General features: G+C 52.9%; 1 protein-coding gene across 2 annotated transcripts in view; it reads left to right on the top strand.

Moving 5' to 3' along the window:
• Nucleotides 1-3,934: 3,934 nt before the first annotated feature.
• Nucleotides 3,935-14,466, top strand: part of SPARC (secreted protein, acidic, cysteine-rich) — a 33,922-nt gene continuing 23,390 nt past the window's right edge. Inside the window, exon 1 of one of the 2 annotated variants that reach the window (XM_069329851.1) lies at nucleotides 3,935-3,952. The gene's annotated coding sequence lies outside the window, so the exon portion shown is untranslated. Of the gene's footprint in view, nucleotides 3,953-4,085; nucleotides 4,229-14,466 lie in introns of those variants that run through there. The other variant, XM_045746629.2, reaches the window with a different exon arrangement.

The raw sequence follows: 14,466 nt of genomic DNA, 5'->3' as shown, positions 1-14,466 counted from the left end.
ATTCAGCGGTATGCCACCAGACTGGTCCCGGAAATGAGAGACATGAGCTATGATGAAACCACCACTTTACAAAATTCTCAGAAGAATTGACAGGGTGGACAAAGACAAACTCTTTAACACGGGTGGAACACGAACAAGGGGACACAGGTGGAAACTGAGTACCCACATGAGCCACAGAGACGTTAGAAGGAACTTTTTCAGTGTCAGAGTGGTTAACGGATGGAATGCATTAGGCAGTGATGTGGTGGAGGCTGACTCCATACACAGTTTTAATTGTAGATATGATAGAGTCCAATAGGCTCAGGAACCTGTACACCAGTTGATTGACAGTTGAGAGGCGGGACCAAAGAGCCAGAGCTCAACCCCCGCAACCACAACTAGGTGAGTACAACTGGTACTCACCTAATTGAGTACAGCATAATAAAGTTGGCCTTCAATCCTCTTTATTGTTAATGGATAATTTAGGTTTTCTTTCTTGCATATCTAAATTTTCAGAATTCTAATAGCTAGAATGCACCACTTGGCTTAGTAAGTAAGGTCCGGTTTACCTAACAAGCCGAGTTTCCTAAAATTATTTCTTTGTCTAATCTTCTTCTTATGGAATGATAAAGCTTTCTATTATATTATATAGGATTTTATTACGCCTTGTCTAGCCAAATTTATTAAATTAATTTAAATGACCTTCCTTAGTTTACCTGAGAACCACCTTCTATTTAGTGGCCACGACGAGGACAGGAAGCCGGCGGCTTGTGAAAGGTTCCTCATTTTTTTTATATTTTTTTTCCAATTGTATTTTGAACTGAAGTAATGTTTTAACATTTATGGCTTGAGCGGGTAGGCGGTTCCATGGGTTTATAACCCTGTGTGTGTGTAGAAGCATCTCGTACAGTGTGACCCATTTGTTGATGAAATTGTATCTGTTGCCTTTCTTACGTCTCACAAGTGACCTTTAAAGAACTGGTCTGGATTAATATCTTCAATTTGGTTCAGTATTTTATAAGTTTGTGCGACACAAACTTTGTGTTTGTGCCCTTGTTACCTAGTTTCTTTCACCCTGATGCCCTGTTACCTAGCAGTAAAATAGGTACCTGGGAGTTAGTCAGCTGTCACGGGCTGCTTCCTGGGGGTGAAGGTCTGGTCGAGGACCGGGCCGCGGGGACACTAAAGCCCCGAAATTATCTCAAGATAACGTCAAGATGGTCGAGGACCGGGCCGCGGGGACACTAAAAAGCCCCGAAATCATCTCAAGATAACCTCAAGATGGTCGAGGACCGGGCCGCGGGGACGCTAAAGCCCCGAAATCATCTCAAGATGACCTCAAGATGGTCGAGGACCGGGCCGCGGGGACACTAAAAGCTCCGAAATCATCTCAAGATAACCTCAAGATGGTCGAGGACCGGGCCGCGGGGACACTAAAAGCTCCGAAATCATCTCAAGATAACCTCAAGAAGACTGACACCCGCCCTGTTATGTCCCATGTGTAGTGTTGTTATCCTTGTGGCACGTGACAGTGGGACCTGACTTAGTTCTGGGAGGAGTTTTGTTGCTCTGCGTTGTGCTTGATCTAAGGCGGGATATGTCCTCTTGAAGATGAGGTCTCCATCTTGAGGTTATCTTGAGATGATTTTGGGGCTTTAGTGTCCCCGCGGCCCGGTCCTCGACCATCTTGAGGTTATCTTGAGATGATTTTGGGGCTTTAGTGTCCCCGCGGCCCGGTCCTCGACCATCTTGAGGTTATCTTGAGATGATTTCGGGGCTTTAGTGTCCCCGCGGCCCGGTCCTCGACCATCTTGAGGTTATCTTGAGATGATTTCGGGGCTTTAGTGTCCCCGCGGCCCGGTCCTCGACCATCTTGAGGTTATCTTGAGATGATTTTGGGGCTTTACTGTCCCCGCGGCCCGGTCCTCGACCAGGCCTCCACGCCCAAGAAGCAGCCCGTGACAGCTGACTAACACCCAGGTACCTATTTTACTGCTAGGTAACAGGAGCATCGGGGTGAAAGAAACTCTGCCCATTGTTTCTCCCCGGCGCCTGGGATAGAACCCGGGACCACATGATCACGCGTCCAGTGTGCTGTCCGCTCAGCCACCGGCTCCTCAAAGTCTCCTTAGTCCTCTGTCTCCATGCTGAGATACAGTACACTAATAAGGGAAGAGAGGCACACCAGAGTACAGTGGAATCAGTGATACAATGGTACAGTGGTACAGTGGAGTACAGTGGTACAATGGAATGAATACAGAGTACAGTAGAATCCCCTCTTCTTCTCCTTGGAGTCAAAGGTTCGCTTGACTATTTCTAGGGTTTGGTTGGCTTTTATTTTCACTGGAGCTCCCACTTGTTGTGCAACGTCTAATGTATGACTCCCGGGTCCTTCTCTTCTGCAATGTGTTGCATGGCAGTGTTGATGATTTTATAGTTGTGATGCATATTGTTATGCCTTACATGCAACGTCTTGCATTTATCAATAGGCGCAATATATCCGCCTCTCTGTGTAGTGTATAACATCGGTATGTAGGTCCTGTCTCCGGATGGTGTGGCCCCCAAGCTGCCTTCACACTATCATGCTAGATTCCTTCGCCTGCGTCCTTCCGCGGCTTTGTCAGTTCTTCCCCTGCTTTGTCGACCCTTCCTCTAGGCTCCCTCGGTGTGTGCCTGCTGCTCGACCCTTCCTCTAGGCTCCCTCGGTGCGTGCCTGCTGCTCGACGCTTCCTCTAGGCTCCCTCGGTGTGTGCCTGCTGCTCGACGCTTCCTCTAGGCTCCCTCGGTGCGTGCCTGCTGCTCGACCCTTCCTCTAGGCTCCCACGGTGTGTGCCTGCTGCTCGACCCTTCCTCTAGGCTCCCACGGTGTGTGCCTGCTGCTCGACCCTTCCTCTAGGCTCCCTCGGTGTGTGCCTGCTGTTCGACCCTTCCTCTAGGCTCCCTCGGTGTGTGCCTGCTGCTCGACCCTTCCTCTAGGCTCCCTCGGTGCGTGCCTGCTGCTCGACCCTTCCTCTAGGCTCCCTCGGTGCGTGCCTGCTGCTCGACCCTTCCTCTAGACTCCCTCGGTGCGTGCCTGCTGCTCGACCCTTCCTCTAGGCTCCCTCGGTGTGTGCCTGCTGCTCGACCCTTCCTCTAGACTCCCTCGGTGCGTGCCTGCTGCTCGACCCTTCCTCTAGACTCCCTCGGTGCGTGCCTGCTGCTCGACCCTTCCTCTAGACTCCCTCGGTGTGTGCCTGCTGCTCGACCCTTCCTCTAGACTCCCTCGGTGCGTGCCTGCTGCTCGACCCTTCCTCTAGGCTCCCTCGGTGTGTGCCTGCTGCTCGACCCTTCCTCTAGGCTCCCTCGGTGCGTGCCTGCTGCTCGACCCTTCCTCTAGGCTCCCTCGGTGTGTGCCTGCTGCTCGACCCTTCCTCTAGGCTCCCTCGGTGCGTGCCTGCTGCTCGACCCTTCCTCTAGGCTCCCTCGGTGTGTGCCTGCTGCTCGACCCTTCCTCTAGACTCCCTCGGTGCGTGCCTGCTGCTCGACCCTTCCTCTAGGCTCCCTCGGTGCGTGCCTGCTGCTCGACCCTTCCTCTAGGCTCCCTCGGTGCGTGCCTGCTGCTCGACCCTTCCTCTAGGCTCCCTCGGTGTGTGCCTGCTGCTCGACCCTTCCTCTAGACTCCCTCGGTGCGTGCCTGCTGCTCGACCCTTCCTCTAGTCTCCCTCGGTGCGTGCCTGCTGCTCGACCCTTCCTCTAGGCTCCCTCGGTGTGTGCCTGCTGCTCGACCCTTCCTCTAGACTCCCTCGGTGCGTGCCTGCTGCTCGACCCTTCCTCTAGGCTCCCTCGGTGTGTGCCTGCTGCTCGACCTTTCCCCAGCTTCCTCGGCACTCACCCGTTGTTAAAACTGTCTAAAGACTGCTCCACTGTCCTGCTCCGCCAGTTGCAGCGCCGCACAGGTTTCTACAAGGAGACTGGTGTTGCAGGCCGCCATCTGGTAAGGAACGTCTGCTTCTACACGAGTGCTTGTGTAGGTCGGCTGGGACAGGCTGTGTGCACAACCGAGCCCTCTCTCAGGTGCTAGGCGAGTGGACAAATAATTAAACATTAAGGCGTGTGGAAACTGGTGGAAGTGCGTGGTCGGGCAGGGCGGGGCACGGGGGCACGGCTGGCCGGGGCGCCCAGTCCTCAGTCACCATCTTGGTCTTGTAAGGAGCTGGTTGGGTCCTTTCCTTCTCGGTTACTGAGGTCAGGCTCGTCCCTACGGCCACCAGTGAGTACTACATCTACACACATGTTATGGTAGTCGTCGTGTTCGCTCACTAGCGGTGCAGGAGCTCACCTGCTGCCGGACTTAACATTCTTGTGAATTAATTCTTGTTTATACCATCCCGCCCCTCGGTGATGCCACCCAGATGGGTTTGTAATTTTGTTGGAAGAGCTTTAAACAAGGCTTAGTCAGTTGAGGTGACGTGAGTCTGGACACTTAGAGCCAACACTTCATATCACACTTTGTTAAGGCAGGATATGTATGTTTGTATCGTGAGAGAAGGGGGTGTGTGTGTGTGGGTGTAGTGGGGGGGGGGGGGTGAGGGTGTGGGTGAGGGAGGGTGAGTGGGTGTGGTGGGCATGTGGAGCAGTCCGTCCTCCTCAGGTTTCCCTGCGTTAAGAAAAGTTAATGTAAAAAAGTGCCCTTATCCTAACCTACCAGAGGACCCCAAAACAGAAAACGGGACAGTACGTCACTTTCGCCAGCCGCTTTCATTTCCCAGTACGACAATTTTTGGCCGTATGTAACGCATACGTGCGAAAAGCGACGTTCTTTGTAGGAGGAGAAGTTGGAGAAAATGAGGTATAGGGTTTAAGACATCAGCCAGTCCAACGGGGGGTGACCTAGTCTAGCTTATCGTGCCCTAACCTAACACATGTAAGATATATAATGTTGTGTATATGGACATGTGTGTGAGGTCACGGCGCAGGTCACGGCGCAGGTCACGGCGCAGGTCACAGCGCAGGTGGTGGACACCAGGGCATGAACCACCACCTGTGTCCACACATGTTGCTTCTACACACATGTGCCCACACACATGTTGCCTCTACACACGTGTGTCCACACATGTTGCCTCTACACACGTGTGTCCACACATGTTGCCTCTACACACGTGTGTCCACACATGTTGCCTCTACACACCTGACAACACTGCATAACATGTGTTTAAGGTGTCAATCTCAAACAACAAAATTGTCTCTCATTATTCTCAAGGTGAGAAAAAGTCGTCACTAAGAAGAAACGAACAAAGAACCACTTAGGTACTAACACTCACCTAGTTGTGCTTACGCGGGTTGACCTTCAGCTCTTTGGTCCCGCCTGGAGTGTAAGTGCACCGCTCTGCCCACCTGGGAATTTAAGGCCTAAAATGTTCTATTTCACTACCCAAATGTGATATATTTTAATTAATCCTAAGCCAATGATGTGCAAACATCATTCAGGAACACCTTGAGTGTTGGAGGAACGCCTTGAGTGTTGGAGGAACACCTTGAGTGTTGGAGGAACACCTTGAGTGTTGGAGGAACGCCTTGAGTGTTGGAGGAACACCTTGAGTGTTGGAGGAACGCCTTGAGTGTTGGAGGAACGCCTTGAGTGTTGGAGGAACGCCTTGAGTGTTGGAGGAACACCTTGAGTGTTGGAGGAACGCCTTGAGTGTTGGAGGAACGCCTTGAGTGTTGGAGGAACGCCTTGAGTGTTGGAGGAACGCCTTGAGTGTTGGAGGAACGCCTTGAGTGTTGGAGGAACGCCTTGAGTGTTGGAGGAACACCTTGAGTGTTGGAGGAACGCCTTGAGTGTTGGAGGAACGCCTTGAGTGTTGGAGGAACGCCTTGAGTGTTGGAGGAACACCTTGAGTGTTGGAGGAACGCCTTGAGTGTTGGAGGAACGCCTTGAGTGTTGGAGGAACGCCTTGAGTGTTGGAGGAACGCCTTGAGTGTTGGAGGAACGCCTTGAGTGTTGGAGGAACGCCTTGAGTGTTGGAGGAACGCCTTGAGTGTTGGAGGAACGCCTTGAGTGTTGGAGGAACGCCTTGAGTGTTGGAGGAACACCTTGAGTGTTGGAGGAACGCCTTGAGTGTTGGAGGAACACCTTGAGTGTTGGAGGAACGCCTTGAGTGTTGGAGGAACGCCTTGAGTGTTGGAGGAACACCTTGAGTGTTGGAGGAACGCCTTGAGTGTTGCAGGAACGCCTTGAGTGTTGGAGGAACGCCTTGAGTGTTGGAGGAACGCCTTGAGTGTTGGAGGAACGCCTTGAGTGTTGGAGGAACGCCTTGAGTGTTGGAGGAACGCCTTGAGTGTTGGAGGAACACCTTGAGTGTTGGAGGAACGCCTTGAGTGTTGGAGGAACGCCTTGAGTGTTGGAGGAACACCTTGAGTGTTGGAGGAACGCCTTGAGTGTTGGAGGAACACCTTGAGTGTTGGAGGAACGCCTTGAGTGTTGGAGGAACGCCTTGAGTGTTGGAGGAACACCTTGAGTGTTGGAGGAACGCCTTGAGTGTTGGAGGAACACCTTGAGTGTTGGAGGAACACCTTGAGTGTTGGAGGAACGCCTTGAGTGTTGGAGGAACACCTTGAGTGTTGGAGGAACGCCTTGAGTGTTGGAGGAACACCTTGAGTGTTGGAGGAACGCCTTGAGTGTTGGAGGAACGCCTTGAGTGTTGGAGGAACGCCTTGAGTGTTGGAGGAACGCCTTGAGTGTTGGAGGAACGCCTTGAGTGTTGGAGGAACGCCTTGAGTGTTGGAGGAACGCCTTGAGTGTTGGAGGAACGCCTTGAGTGTTGGAGGAACGCCTTGAGTGTTGGAGGAACGCCTTGAGTGTTGGAGGAACACCTTGAGTGTTGGAGGAACACCTTGAGTGTTGGAGGAACACCTTGAGTGTTGGAGGAACGCCTTGAGTGTTGGAGGAACACCTTGAGTGTTGGAGGAACGCCTTGAGTGTTGGAGGAACGCCTTGAGTGTTGGAGGAACACCCTGAACATGAGGGGAACACCCTGAACATGAGGGGAACACCCTGAACATGAGAGGAACACCCTGAACATGGGAGGAACACCCTGAACATGAGGGGAACACCCTGAACATGGGAGGAACACCCTGAACATGAGAGGAACACCCTGAACATGGGAGGAACACCCTGAACATGAGAGGAACACCATGAACATGGGAGGAACACCCTGAACATGGGAGGAACACCCTGAACATGGGAGGAACACCCTGAACATGAGAGGAACACCCTGAACATGGGAGGAACACCCTGAACATGGGAGGAACACCATGAACATGAGGGGAACACCATGAACATGAGGGGAACACCCTGAACATGGGAGGAACACCCTGAACATGAGAGGAACACCCTGAACATGAGGGGAACACCATGAACATGAGGGGAACACCCTGAACATGAGGGGAACACCCTGAACATGAGAGGAACACCCTGAACATGGGAGGAACACCCTGAACATGGGAGGAACACCCTGAACATGGGAGGAACACCCTGAACATGAGAGGAACACCATGAACATGAGAGGAACACCCTGAACATGGGAGGAACACCCTGAACATGAGAGGAACACCCTGAACATGAGAGGAACACCCTGAACATGAGAGGAACACCCTGAACATGAGGGGAACACCCTGAACATGAGAGGAACACCATGAACATGAGAGGAACACCATGAACATGAGAGGAACACCATGAACATGAGAGGAACACCATGAACATGAGAGGAACACCCTGAACATGAGAGGAACACCATGAACATGAGAGGAACACCATGAACATGAGAGGAACACCCTGAACAAATATCAGACTGATCAGCATTGATACATACAACATGTCTGGGTGTGTCGTGAAGATGTGTCCAGTGAAGATGTGTCCAGGACACACATTAGTGGCTCACGATACTGGTCCCCGACACATGGCTGGACACATATTTGTTATTGTTTTGTTTCCAGGGGCGTTACTATGTGTCCCTCGACCAGTGTCCAGTGGACTAAATATGTGTACTCCCTTGACACCACGTGTCAACGTACCAAATAAAAACATGTGTCCTCACAGCCCATAATAATATATGTAAATATGTGAAAGTTCTTCATGGTGTGGCCTGGTGGCCTGGTGGGCGGGTGGGTGTGGCCCTGGTGGGCGGGTGGGTGTGGCCCTGGTGGGCGGGTGGGTGGCCTGGTGGGCGGGTGGGCGGGTGGGTGGCCTGGTGGGCGGGTGAGCGGGTGGGAGGCCTGGTGGGCGGGTGGGTGTGGCCCTGGAGCACACCCTGGTTATGTAACCCTTCTTATTACACCCTGTCTGGCTCCCTCCTCACCCTCTCTCTCTCACACACTCTCCCTCCCTCACCTCTCACACTGGTAGGTTGACGTGAGGTGTCAGCTGGACGTGGGGGTCAGTTGGACGTGAGTGTCAGCTGGACTTGAGTGTCAGCTGGACGTGGGGGTTAGTTGGACGTGAGTGTCAGCTGGACTTGAGTGTCAGCTGGACGTGAGTGTCAGCTGGACTTGAGTGTCAGCTGGACTTGAGTGTCAGCTGGACGTGGGGGTCAGTTGGACGTGAGTGTCAGCTGGACTTGAGTGTCAGCTGGACTTGAGTGTCAGCTGGACTTGAGTGTCAGCTGGACGTGGGGGTCAGCTGGACGTGAGTGTCAGCTGGACTTGAGTGTCAGCAGGACTTGAGTGTCAGCTGGACGTGAGTGTCAGCTGGACTTGAGTGTCAGCAGGACTTGAGTGTCAGCAGGACGTGGGGGTCAGCTGGACGTGGGGGTTAGTTGGACGTGAGTGTCAGCTGGACTTGAGTGTCAGCTGGACTTGAGTGTCAGCTGGACGTGTCAGCTGGACTTGAGTGTCAGCTGGACGTGAGTGTCAGCTGGACGTGTCAGCTGGACTTGAGTGTCAGCTGGACTTGAGTGTCAGCTGGACGTGTCAGCTGGACGTGAGTGTCAGCTGGACTTGAGTGTCAGCTGGACGTGAGTGTCAGCTGGACTTGAGTGTCAGCTGGACGTGAGTGTCAGCTGGACTTGAGTGTCAGCTGGACGTGAGTGTCAGCTGGACGTGAGTGTCAGCTGGACTTGAGTGTCAGCTGGACTTGAGTGTCAGCTGGACGTGAGTGTCAGCTGGACTTGAGTGTCAGCTGGACTTGAGTGTCAGCTGGACGTGAGTGTCAGTTGGACGTGAGTGTCAGCTGGACGTGAGTGTCAGCTGGACTTGAGTGTCAGCTGGACGTGAGTGTCAGCTGGACTTGAGTGTCAGCTGGACGTGAGTGTCAGCTGGACTTGAGTGTCAGCTGGACGTGAGTGTCAGCTGGACGTAAGGAACATGTATACTAAAGTGAAAGGCAACATCTAAAAATATTAATGACTCAGCTGGTTGGCAACACTGGCGGTGACCTCATTGGTGTCGGGTGTAAACAGTTTACACTGTCCTGACACTGGTGGTGTAAACAGTTTACACTGTCCTGACACTGGTGGTGTAAACAGTTTACACTGTCCTGACACTGGTGGTGTAAACAGTTTACACTGTCCTGACACTGTTGGTGTGAACAGTTTACACTGTCCTGACACTGGTGGTGTAAACAGTTTACACTGTCATGACACTGGTGGTGTAAACAGTTTACACTGTCATGACACTGGTGGTGTAAACAGTTTACACTGTCATGACACTGGTGGTGTAAACAGTTTACACTGTCCTGACACTGGTGGTGTAAACAGTTTACACTGTCATGATACTGGTGGTGTAAACAGTTTACACTGTCCTGACACTGGTGGTGTAAACAGTTTACACTGGCCTGACACTGGTGGTGTGAACAGTTTACACTGGCCTGACACTGGTGGTGTAAACAGTTTACACTGTCCTGACACTGGTGGTGTAAACAGTTTATACTGTCATGACACTGGTGGTGTAAACAGTTTACACTGTCATGACACTGGTGGTGTAAACAGTTTACACTGGCCTGACACTGGTGGTGTAAACAGTTTACACTGTCGTGACATTGGTGGTGTAAACAGTTTACACTGTCATGACACTGGTGGTGTAAACAGTTTACACTGTCCTGACACTGGTGGTGTAAACAGTTTACACTGTCCTGACACTGGTGGTGTAAACAGTTTACACTGTCCTGACACTGGTGGTGTAAACAGTTTACACTGTCATGACACTGGTGGTGTAAACAGTTTACACTGTCCTGACACTGGTGGTATAAACAGTTTACACTGGCCTGACACTGGTGGTGTAAACAGTTTACACTGACCTGACACTGGTGGTGTAAACAGTTTACACTGTCCTGACACTGGTGGTGTAAACAGTTTACACTGTCCTGACACTGTTGGTGTGAACAGTTTACACTGACCTGACACTGGTGGTGTAAACAGTTTACACTGTCCTGACACTGGTGGTGTAAACAGTTTACACTGTCCTGACACTGGTGGTGTAAACAGTTTACACTGTCCTGACACTGCCCACAGGTGTCCACAGGTGCCCACAGGTACCCACAGGTGCCCACAGGTACCCACAAGTGCCCACAGGTGTTCACAGGTGTCCACAGGTACCCACAGGTGCCCACAGGTGCCCACAGGTGCCCACAGGTGTTCACAGGTGTTCACAGGTGTCCACAGGTACCCACAGGTGCCCACAGGTGCCCACAGGTGTCCACAGGTACCCACAGGTGCCCACAGGTGTTCACAGTTGTCCACAGGTGCCCACAGGTGTTCACAGGTGCCCACAGGTGTCCACAGGTACCCACAGGTGCCCACAGGTGTCCACAGGTGCCCACAGGTGTTCACAGGTGTCCACAGGTGCCCACAGGTGCCCACAGGTGTCCACAGGTACCCACAGGTGCCCACAAGTAGCCACAGGTGTCCACAGGCACTGGACCCAGCGAGTTTGACCTCTAACGAGAGCGGGCAATATGAGCAGCACTGTGATGCCCCGAGGGCCGCCCTCTGGCTCCCTAACAAGCAGTACAGCGTTGTTAGAGGCAGCTCCAGGAAACAGCCAATTAGCCCTCAGGAGGCAGTACATTAGGTCAGGTCACCCTCGAGGTCAAGGGTCAAGTGGTTATGTCGTCACAATCACGTGACCTCCAATGACTCCATACTGCCCCATTAGACCTAGATATAAATAGTAGCCAATCGCTGATTGGCCAATTGTGCAATTGGATTGGCCATTCCTAGAGCATAGGACCATTGGTGTAGTGGTTACAGTGCCTCGTGTGTCAGAGGGTGACTCATCGGCGGGGGTTCGAATCCTGGTCGGGTCAAAATAGTTCTTATGTATATGATTAATGTCTCTCTCTCTCTCTCTCTCTCTCTCTCTCTCTCTCTCTCTCTCTCTCTCTCTCTCTCTCTCTCTCTCTCTCTCTCTCTCTCTCTCTCTCTCTCTCTCTCTGTGTCTCTCTCTCTCTCTGTGTCTCTCTCTCTCTCTGTGTCTCTCTCTCTCTCTGTGTCTCTCTCTCTCTCTCTCTGTGTCTCTCTCTCTCTCTCTCTCTCTCTCTCTCTCTCTCTCTCTCTCTCTCTCTCTCTCTCTCTCTCTCTCTGTGTCTCTCTCTCTCTCTCTCTCTCTCTGTGTCTCTCTCTCTCTCTCTCTGTGTCTCTCTCTCTGTGTGTGTGTCTCTCTCTCTCTCTCTCTCTCTCTCTCTCTCTCTCTCTCTCTCTCTCTCTCTCTCTCTCTCTCTCTCTCTCTGTGTCTCTCTCTCTCTCTCTCTGTGTGTCTCTCTCTCTCTCTCTCTCTCTCTCTCTCTCTCTCTCTCTCTCTCTCTCTCTCTCTCTCTCTCTCTGTGTCTCTCTCTCTCTCTCTCTCTGTGTCTCTCTCTCTGTGTGTCTCTCTCTCTCTCTCTCTCTCTCTCTCTCTCTCTCTCTCTCTCTCTCTCTCTCTCTCTCTCTCTCTCTCTCTCTCTCTCTCTCTCTCTCTGTGTCTCTCTCTCTCTCTCCTCTGTGTCTCTCTCTCTCTCTCTCTGTGTCTCTCTCTCTCTCTCTGTGTCTCTCTCTCTCTCTCTCTCTCTGTGTCTCTCTCTCTCTCTCTCTGTGTCTCTCTCTCTCTCTCTCTCTGTCTCTCTCTCTCTCTCTCTCTGTGTCTCTCTCTCTCTCTCTCTGTGTCTCTCTCTCTCTCTCTCTGTGTCTCTCTCTCTCTCTCTCTCTCTCTCTCTCTCTCTCTCTCTCTCTCTCTCTGTGTCTCTCTCTCTCTCTCTCTCTCTCTCTCTCTCTCTCTCTCTCTCTCTCTCTCTCTCCTCTCTCTCTCTCTCTCTCTCTCTCTCTCTCTCTCTGTGTCTCTCTCTCTCTCTCTCTCTCTCTCTCTCTCTCTCTCTCTCTCTCTCTCTCTCTCTCTCTCTCTCCAGAAGCTTAGGGAAAGCCTCACCCAACTCTTCAAGACTACACATGGGTGTGTGTGGGAGTGACATAGGCCAGGGACGGTTGCAGCGTCGCCCGTGACGGAATATTGGCTCTTATGACGCCGCTGATGTTCTCATGAACACTTTATCTGGGAAGTGTTGGCCACAGAGGCCTTTTGTTGGTAATGTTTTGACCTCTTATGACTGAGAAAGGGGGGGGGGGGGGGAGAGACCCGGGAACAGCCGGGTGTAGTCTCACCATGTGGAATATGAGTGCTTGCGGGGGTTGAGCTCTGGCTCTTTGGTCCCGCCTCTCAACTGTCAATCAACAGGTGTACAGGTTCCTGAGCCTATTGGGCTCTATCATATCTACATTTGAAACTGTGTATGGAGTCAGCCTCCACCACATCACTGCCTAATGCATTCCACCTGTTAACTACTCTGACACTGAAAAAGTTCCTTCTAACGTCTCTGTGGCTCATGTGGGTACTCAGTCTCCACCTGTGTCCCCTTGTTCGCGTCCCACCAGTGTTGAATAGTTTATCTTTGTTTACCCTGTCGATTCCTCTGAGGATTTTGTAGCTTCTGAATGATTCCTTACACAGGTTCCTGAACGCTGTTCTGATGTTAGCCAGCCTCGCATATGCCGCAGACGTTATTCTCTTTATGTGGGCTTCAGGAGACAGGTTTGGTGTGATATCAACTCCTAGATCTTTCTCTCTGTCCGTTTCATGAAGTACTTCATCTCCTATTCTGTATCCTGTGTTTGGCCTCCTATTTCCACCACCTAGTTTCATTACTTTGCATTTACTCGGGTTGAACTTCAACAGCCTTTTGTTGGACCATTCACTCAGTCTGTCTAGGTCATCTTGTAGCCTCCTACTATCGTCCTCTGTTTCAATCCTCCTCATAATTTTTGCATCATCAGCTAACAATGTGGCGTGGGAGCAGTGGGGGTGTGTGTGGGTGTCGGCATTATTAACATCCTGTGATGTGTGGGAGATGTGACTGTCACCCCGTCCTCCCCTACCTCCCCATGTTGGGGGTTGAGGAGGGCGGGGGCCCCATGGTGGGGGTTGAGGGGGGTGGGGGGCACCATGGTGGGGGTTGAGGAGGGTGGGGGGCATCATGGTGGGGGTTGAGGAGGGTGGGGGCACCATGGTGGGGGTTGAGGAGGGTGGGGGGCACCATGGTGGGGGTTGAGGAGGGTGGGGGGCTCCATGGTGGGGGTTGAGGAGGGTGGGGGGCACCATGGTGGGGGTTGAGGAGGGTGGGGGGCACCATGGTGGGGGTTGAGGGGGGTGGGGGCCCCATGGTGGGGGTTGAGGAGGGTGGGGGCACCATGGTGGGGGTTGAGGAGGGTGGGGGGCACCATGGTGGGGGTTGAGGAGGGTGGGGGGCCCCATGGTGGGGGTTGAGGAGGGTGGGGGGCACCATGGTGGGGGTTGAGGAGGGTGGGGGGCACCATGGTGGGGGCTGAGGAGGGTGGGGGGCACCATGGTGGGGGTTGAGGAGGGTGGGGGCCCCATGGTGGGGGTTGAGGAGGGTGGGGGCCCCATGGTGGGGGTTGAGGGGGGTGGGGGCACCATGGTGGGGGATGAGGGGGGTGGGGGCACCATGGTGGGGGTTGAGGGGGGTGGGGGTCCCCATGGTGGGGGTTGAGGAGGGTGGGGGGCACCATGGTGGGGGTTGAGGTGGGTGGGGGGCCCCATGGTGGGGGTTAAGGGCGCCACAGCTGCGGTCAGCGCCCTGATGACGTCACAAAACATAACAACATCACCTTCCGTGTTGACACAAATCCGTTGCTCCCAAGACAATGTTTACACTCTGTTCTGACCACAAATGATCTTGAAAGCTAATGAGTTTGTTTATATTTTACATATTGTAATAATTGTGTGTGTGTCGGGGTGACGTCATAGGTGCCACGCTGGCACTCACTGCTGCTGCCATCTTCAGGCGCCCTCCTTAAGTCTCCGCTCATGTGGCTCCTCCTGCTGTCTTCGTGTGTGTGTGTGTGTGTGTGTGTGTGTGTGTGTGTGTGTGTGTGTGTGTGTGTGTGTGTGTGTGTGTGTGTGCGTGTGTGTGTGTGTGTGTGTGGCTCCCAGGCACGCCCTCCGTGTCCGGCTCCCTGGCACGCCCTC

Source organism: Procambarus clarkii, chromosome 3 (assembly GCF_040958095.1).
Source record: "Procambarus clarkii isolate CNS0578487 chromosome 3, FALCON_Pclarkii_2.0, whole genome shotgun sequence".
NCBI classification, from domain to species: domain Eukaryota; kingdom Metazoa; phylum Arthropoda; class Malacostraca; order Decapoda; family Cambaridae; genus Procambarus; species Procambarus clarkii.
This window is presented reverse-complemented; position numbering and strand designations above follow the sequence as displayed.